Genomic DNA, 8,238 nt, shown 5'->3' with positions numbered 1-8,238 from the left:
TGGTATATAATGCCTCCAGCAATGGAGAAAGGCTGGCACCACCACTCCTTTTAACCCCTGTGCTCACCTAGGTGTGCTTGCGGGGGTTGAGCTCTGGCTCTTTCGGCCCCGCCTCTCAACTGTCAATCAACTGCTACTAACTACTAACTAACTTTTTGGTTAGTAGTTTGTATATGTGTGTGTTTCTAGAGGCCTACAAGCAGTCCCCCACATTCAGAACCTCACCTAGTCGTCGGTCGCAATACTGTGGTCTATAAAGTGTTCATTCTCTTCACATTCTCCTGCGAATCGTAAAGTATCGCAGAAGAAAAATTTAGAAAGGCGTAAGACTGGACTTGGCAGCCGGGCCGGGCCCAGGAGGCCAGATTCACGAAAGCACTTACGAACGTGTACATCTTTCCTCAACCTTTGACGGCTTTAGTTACATTTATTAAACAGTTTGCAAGCATGAAAACTTGCCATTCAACTGTTGTTATTTCTATAAACAGCCTCCTGGTGCTTCGGAGCTCATTAATTGTTTAATAATTGTAAACAAAGCCGCCAAAGATTGAGAAAAGATGTACAGGGTCGTAAGTGCTTGAGTAACTGCTTTCGTGAATCTGACCCCAGGAGGCCAGGCTGAGAGGTAAGGGAGTGGGCACCCATCCACCAGCACCCATGAGGCGCACCAACGCATCACCAGGTGTTGTGGATGAGGGAGAATTGTCTCACCAGTCAAGAACACAAAGCCCAGCAGAAGAGAAAAAGAAGTGCAAGAAACTAATAGAGGAATAAAGGAAGGAAATGTTTTAAAACAGAAAATAGGAGATTTTGTTTTCACCCCAAAGGGGAAAATTTACCCATGAAACTGACTTGTGGGTACCTCGTAGCCTGGTGGATAGCGCGCAGTACTCGTAATTCTGTGGCGCGGGTTCGATTCCTGCACGAGGCAGAAACAAATGGGCAAAGTTTCTTTCACCCTGAATGCCCCTGTTACCTAGCAGTAAATAGGTACCTGGGTGTTAGTCAGCTGTCAAGGGCTGCTTCCTGGGGGTGGAGGCCTGGTCGAGGACCGGGCCGCGGGGACACTAAAGCCCCGAAATCATCTCAAGATAACCTCAAGATAACCTAACCATTCAAAACCATAAATGGCAAGATCAAGACTCCAGTTGAAAATTCAACTTGAAACCATCTTCAGGACTAGTGGGTGGTGATGGGGGGGGGGATGGAGTGTTAGGGGGGGGGGTTATCTTGAGGTTATCTTGAGATAATTTCGGGGCTTTTTTAGTGTCCCCGCGGCCCGGTCCTCGACCAGTCCTCCACCCCCAGGAAGCAGCCTGTGACAGCTGACTAACACCCAGATACCTATTTTACTGCTAGGTAACAGGGACATAGGGTGAAAGAAAATCTGCCCATTGTTTCTCGCCGGCGCTTGGGATCGACCCCGGGACCACAGGATTACAAGTCCAGCGTGCTGTCCGCTCGACCGACCTGGGGGGGGGGGGAAAGACTTTTGAGAAGCCTTACCAGAACACACCCACACCCGGATAGAACATCCAGAACACACCCACACCCGGATAGAACATCCAGAACACACCCACACCCGGATAGAACATCCAGAACACACCCACACCCGGATAGAACACCCAGAACACACCCACACCCGGATAGAACATCCAGAACACACCCACACCCGGATAGAACATCCAGAACACACCCACACCCGGATAGAACATCCAGAACATCACTGTACTCAGCGTACTAGTACTGAACATCACTGTACTCAGCGTACTAGTACTGAACATCACTGTACTCAGCGTACTAGTACTGAACATCACTGTACTCAGCGTACTAGTACTGAACATCACTGTACTCAGCGTACTAGTACTGAACATCACTGTACTCAGCGTACTAGTACTGAACATCACTGTACTCAGCGTACTAGTACTGAACATCACTGTACTCAGCGTACTAGTACTGAACATCACTGTACTCAGCGTACTAGTACTGAACATCACTGTACTCACCTGTAACCCCAACCTGGTGGCTGTGTTTATAATCTGGAATATTTATTTTGGAATTTATATTTATTTATAAACTGGAAGATATTTATCTCATCTGATAGCAGCATCCAGGTACCCATTCCTTAAGCAGGATGCTATTTTCATCACTGTCAAGATGAGCTTAGAAACTGTTTTTTTTTTACCTGCATCTGATCTCATCTTATTCAGTGAGTATAGAAATTTCATTCCATATTGCATTTTTTTTTTTTTAAGAAAATTCGTTCACTTTAGGTTAGGTTTAAAAATGTGGTTGATATGGTTTGGAGATCTTGCGGTTATCCTGCTCCGTCTGGGATAAACACCGTTATCATGGGGGGTGAAGTATACGCAGTATACTAAATATACGAGTATACTAAATATACTAGTATACTAAATATACTAGTATACTAAATATACTAGTATACTAAATATACTAGTATACTAAATATACTAGTATACGCCTGAAGGTGTAGCGATCATGCGAGAACTCAATTTATTAACAAAATTAGCTTGAGAACTTTTTGGTTGGACGTTTCGCATACTGTCTACCCGTCTGTCTGTTTACCATCTGTCTCTATATTCCTGATCTTTATGTTTTCCTTTCTGTGTCTGTCTGTATTTCTGTCTCAACCACCGTCATCTGGTCGGCTTTGTCTGGCAAGACTTCCTCGCTAAATGGAGGAAGAACTGAAATTAATTTCTTCGACTCTTGTAAAAGTTATTTCATCCAGGTTCGAATCCTCGTCACGGCCCTTGTGGATTTGTTCATTTGATACATCACGTTAGTGTGATCTCTGTGTGTAGTGACATAGTCGACTTGAGAATGGTCCAGGACGGACCGAAACGTCGTCGTCGTCCCTTCACCTTCTAGTGTGTGGTCTGGTCAACAGCGTTTTCCGCTTGGAAACTCTTTTCCGTTCATGCAGGTCAGACAATCCGCGCATGTCAAGAACGCTGCTTATTCTACGAGGGTATACTGCCGTAATTGATCCACGGTTCCTTGTTCACAGTCTAAGATGTTCAGTGAAGAACCATATCTATTGTTCTTTCTGAATGGCGTAATATAAGTTTGCATATCGGGCCGTGTTTGCTTGATGACCGCTGGAATTCTGAATGAATGGCGTGACAATGATATAGAAGAATGTGTGATTGAAGGATTAAAAATCCCGCCGAGTTATTGAACCGTGATTTATCCATCAGTTTTACGAGACATTTGTAAAGTTTGTTGTATGTGAAGTCTTTGTGAATGGCGTGAGTTTGGTGAATGAAGTAATGGTTGTGAATGACGTGAGTTTGGTGAATGAAGTAATGGTTGTGAATGACGTGAGTTTGGTGAATGAAGTAATGGTTGTGAATGACGTGAGTTTGGTGAATGAAGTAATGGTTGTGAATGACGTGAGTTTGGTGAATGAAGTAATGGTTGTGAATGACGTGAGTTTGGTGAATGAAGTAATGGTTGTGAATGACGTGAGTTTGGTGAATGAAGTAATGGTTGTGAATGACGTGAGTTTGGTGAATGAAGTAATGGTTGTGAATGACGTGAGGTTGCAAAATACAACTTTTTTGGGTATGGACATACTACATGTTTATTAATTACACGAGATTTCTTCTCTCTCTCTCTCTAATTCTTCTTTCTTCTCTCTAATCCGTGATTATCGTCCTTCAACGGCTTGGAACCTATCTTATTTTATACAAAACCAATCGTAAGATTCCTCCGTTTTTGGTGTTAAGATTCCGCTATATTCATCATCCCTATTGCAAGATTCTTCTTACAACATAAGAACTGATTTAGAGTGAGTAACTGACTATGGTTTATGAACCTGTTGCACAGTTGTTTGTGTGAATAAAACACCTGTGGCGTGTCTGGAAGGTGTTTTAACGTTCACATATTTACGTCGATTTCGTAACGTTAGCATGCAGAGAGACGCCTCGTAATATGTTGTTGTTTTCCTCAATTATGTGTTCTCGTAATTTGCATTTCTGATTTAACCGGTACCAGAGGGACCTCCATTACTGGAAGGTCCTTGAGTACTCTGAGGTCCTCGAATGATGCAAGGTCCTCCAGCACCTAAGGGCTTCCAGCACTGGAAGTACCTCAAGGACTTCCAGCACTGGAAGTACCTCAAGGATATCCAGCACTGGAAGTACCTCAAGGACTTCCAGCACTGGAAGTGCCTCAAGAACTTCCAGCACTGGAAGTACCTCAAGCACTTCTAGCACTGGAGGTACTTTAAGGTGAGAGAGGCGAACACTCCTCTCATACTCAGGCTCTCTCTTCAATTGTTATTTATTGACATGCTGGAGTGAGAAGCAACCACATGGGTCACCCAGGAGATCACCTCGACATTTGCCTGTATGTATTGTGGATGGCGGTCACCCGTCCAGCTGGGTGACAGTGGCTGTAGCCATATCACCCTATTACCATCCACCGACTCTCTGTGCCGTCTGTCTGTCCCCCAGCAGTGTCTAGGACCCGTCATTGTGCAACTGTTACCAAAAGCTCCTCAAGCCTATCTCATTGTCACTATTAACAGGGACCTTTAGTTCCCTGTTATCTTTCCATAGTACTCAAAGGTTTCCAGAGATAGTCATGCCCCTTGACTATCATTATCATGTTGATCGAGAGGTCGTCAGCAACATCTGTTGGCATAAACAGAGTCCTTTATTAATTCATACTTTCCAATGTCTGGAGAGAAGTGGTCCAAGAGGTGTTGCTAAGACTGGATTCCTCAAGGTGTCGTCAGCACTGAGAGCTCCAGACCTGAATATTTTTCCATACCTATCACCAGGATCTTTCATAATTGATATATCAGGCAGTGGTATATATCAAACAATCTCCCATATATCAGATAGTTCTACCGTAAATAACCTTTCATATATCAGGCAGCATCAACACGAATAGCTGATATATCAACCTCCCATATACCAGCCGCCTATATATCAGCCTCCCAGCTGATATAGTGAACAGACATTAACACAACATATATTATTTCGCTTTTTATATATGAAGACAAAAATCAAGGCCACCAAAGGAGGACCTATTGGGCCCAAACGAGGCAGCTCCTATTTATACCCACCCAAACACGTACACATATACACGTCTAACCTTGGCTTGAAACAATCCATCCATCGCTCCCACGTCAATCACGTTACCCGCTAATTCCACAAATTGATGGAAAAACAATAAAAAAACACATCAGCAAAACACACACACACACACACACACACACACACACACACACACACACACACACACACACACACACACACACACACACACACACACACACACACAAGACATGAAAGCCGTGTCGCGATAGCTATCGTCTCACCGTCTTGTGACGCAGAGATAAAGAAGAAAGGTGAAGACTTACTGTCCCGCTCCTGTGCCAGGTAAGTCCACTACGGGCTCGCCATAGACCGTGCTACTTGCCCCGCTCCTGTGCCAGGTAAGTCCACTACGGGCTCGCCATAGCCCGTGCTACTTGCCCCGCTCCTGTGCCAGGTAAGTCCACTACGGGCTCGCCATAGCCCGTGCTACTTGCCCCGCTCCTGTGCCAGGTAAGTCCACTACGGGCTCGCCATAGCCCGTGCTACTTGCCCCGCTCCTGTGCCAGGTAAGTCCACTACGGACTCACCATAGCCCGTGCTACTTGCCCCGCTCCTGTGCCAGGTAAGTCCACTACGGGCTCGCCATAGCCCGTGCTACTTGCCCCGCTCCTGTGCCAGGTAAGTCCACTACGGGCTCGCCATAGCCCGTGCTACTTGCCCCGCTCCTGTGCCAGGTAAGTCCACTACGGGCTCGCCATAGCCCGTGCTACTTTGAACGTATTGGTCCCAGTAGCTGAATCTTAAACAAGAACAACAACACCGACTTACGGTGAGGCATAGATATCAGGAGGCAACACCGTAGATATCACAGTCGCCGCTCACCACGGGGGGAAGACCTATGTACCAACGCCAGCCCGTAACATTAATTCCAACGCTGATAACGTATCAAGATACCAAAAGACACGAGTAATATCGTCTTGGAGTCGACTCTATTCCTCGTACCCCCCCCCCTCTCCCTCAAGGCGCCACAGTGATCTTTCTTAATTTAATATCATTGAGGGAAAATGATAACGGGGGATATTTGAGGATATTTTTGTGTGTAAATATTTTGATAACGGACTTTAAACAGTGGGATAAAATGGTGGGTACAGAGTCCCTTCATGATTGTTATTCTCAGACCCCGCTAGCGATCATTTCTCTCTGTCCGCCAGGCTGGTGATAACGACGGGACGAATCACGCCCCCGGGCCTAGCAGCATCGTCTGAGAGGCATCAGGTGCAGCATTACTTGAGAGAGAGAGAGGCAGCAGGTACAGCATCACTTGAGAGAGAGAGGCAGCAGGTACAGCATCACTTGAGAGAGAGAGGCAGCAGGTACAGCATCACTTGAGAGAGAGAGGCAGCAGGTACAGCATCACTTGAGAGAGAGAGGCAGCAGGTACAGCATCACTTGAGAGAGAGAGGCAGCAGGTACAGCATCACTTGAGAGAGAGAGGCAGCAGGTACAGCATCACTTGAGAGAGAGAGGCAGGAGGTACAGCATCACCTGAGAGAGAGAGGCAGCAGGTACAGCATCACTTGAGAGAGAGAGGCAGCAGGCGCAGCATCACTTGAGAGAGAGAGGCAGCAGGTACAGCATCACTTGAGAGAGAGAGAGGCAGCAGGCGCAGCATCACCTCAGAGGCACCAGCAGCACCTCCAAGATAACAAACATCTTCACTTGGCCATATACAGACAGCATCACCAAGCATAAATAAACAAATAAGAATGTATAAAATGTAAATAAACCTATTAACCTATGCCACCCAGCTCCTATTCACCCCCCCCCCCACCACCATTAACAATCTCGTTCATAACAGCAGTTACGCTTGAAACTGTCCGTGAAACCATTTCACGCCAATTATGTTACCCGATAATCTATTCCATAAATCTTAAACATTCATACGGAACCTGTATTTACCCAGGTCTTTCCCCGAGTTTAAGCTTACCGAATTTGTATGAAGAGTTCTAGTATATATATATATGTAACTATTGATCGTAAATTGATCGTCTATTGGTCGTAAATTCAAGCTTTCTTAATCTCTCTCTCTTCTAAAAAAAGATGTTTCTAATTCCTGGGATTAAATTTGTTATCCTATTCTGTACATCTTCAAAGGAATTTATATTTTCAGTTTGGAGACCAAAACTCAACTGCATGACCTATAAGGGTTTAACAAGGGGCAAGGTGAAGCTGAAGAATGGTATGAGATGTGTTAAAGCTTAAGCTACTAGGTGTGAATAGCCCAGTTACCTAGTTAACCCATTAACCACCAGTTAATGGTTAACTGGTGGTTAATGGGACCCCTTAACCCCTCCCCCCTCCCACCAGTTAACCTTGGTGGGGGGGGGGAGGGAGGGGGAGGGGTTATGGGACACGGTATTTATGGGTTATTAATCCGTTTGATATCAAGGTGCGAAACTGACATAAAACAGGTGTCACACAACAGGTGTCACACAACAGGTGTCACACAACAGGTGTCACACAACAGGTGTCACACAACAGGTGTCACACAACAGGTGTCACACAACAGGTGTCACACAACAGGTGTCACACAACAGGTGTCACACAACAGGTGTCACACAACAGGTGTCACACAACAGGTGACACACAACAGGTGACACACAACAGGTGTCACACAACAGGTGTGAAAACGGTAACGAAGCCAGTCACCTGTGAGAGAAGTTCTAATGAGTTATTTGCGACTGACAAACAGCGTAGTAACCTAAAACTCCCCAAAATGACTGTATATTATCGACAGTTAAACAAACAATTATCTAACAATTATAAACTAACAGTTAAACTAACAAATATCGACAGTTAAACTAACTGGTTGATCAGTCCAGCAACCAGGAGGCCTGGTCGACGACCGGGCCGCGGGGACACTAAGCCCCGGAAGAACCTCAAGGTAAACTAACATAAATGACCCCATTAAGCGACGGGTTCTTCATCGGATTATAAGGATTAACATCAATATTGACCAAATGAATTACAATTTTGTCAAATCTGAGGAATTCAAATAGGTCTTATTAGTGTGAAGATAATAATGCTCGTCTTCCGTATGACACAGGACAGATAACTATACACCAGACAATTCTCGTGTATGATAATCATACACAAGACATACACA

The 8,238-nt window shown here is 45.2% G+C and overlaps 1 long non-coding RNA gene across 1 annotated transcript in view; it reads left to right on the top strand.

Annotated features, from left to right (window-relative positions):
- The window catches only part of LOC138369852 (uncharacterized), a 108,348-nt gene extending 101,479 nt beyond the window's left edge, over positions 1 to 6,869 (top strand). Inside the window, exon 3 of the long non-coding RNA XR_011229994.1 lies at positions 6,284 to 6,869. This is a non-coding gene — a long non-coding RNA (uncharacterized lncRNA). The remainder of the gene's footprint in view (positions 1 to 6,283) is intronic.
- The last annotated feature ends 1,369 nt before the right edge of the window (positions 6,870 to 8,238 follow it).

The sequence above is a fragment of the Procambarus clarkii genome, chromosome 30 (assembly GCF_040958095.1).
Source record: "Procambarus clarkii isolate CNS0578487 chromosome 30, FALCON_Pclarkii_2.0, whole genome shotgun sequence".
Classification (NCBI taxonomy): Eukaryota; Metazoa; Arthropoda; class Malacostraca; order Decapoda; family Cambaridae; genus Procambarus; species Procambarus clarkii.
This window is presented reverse-complemented; position numbering and strand designations above follow the sequence as displayed.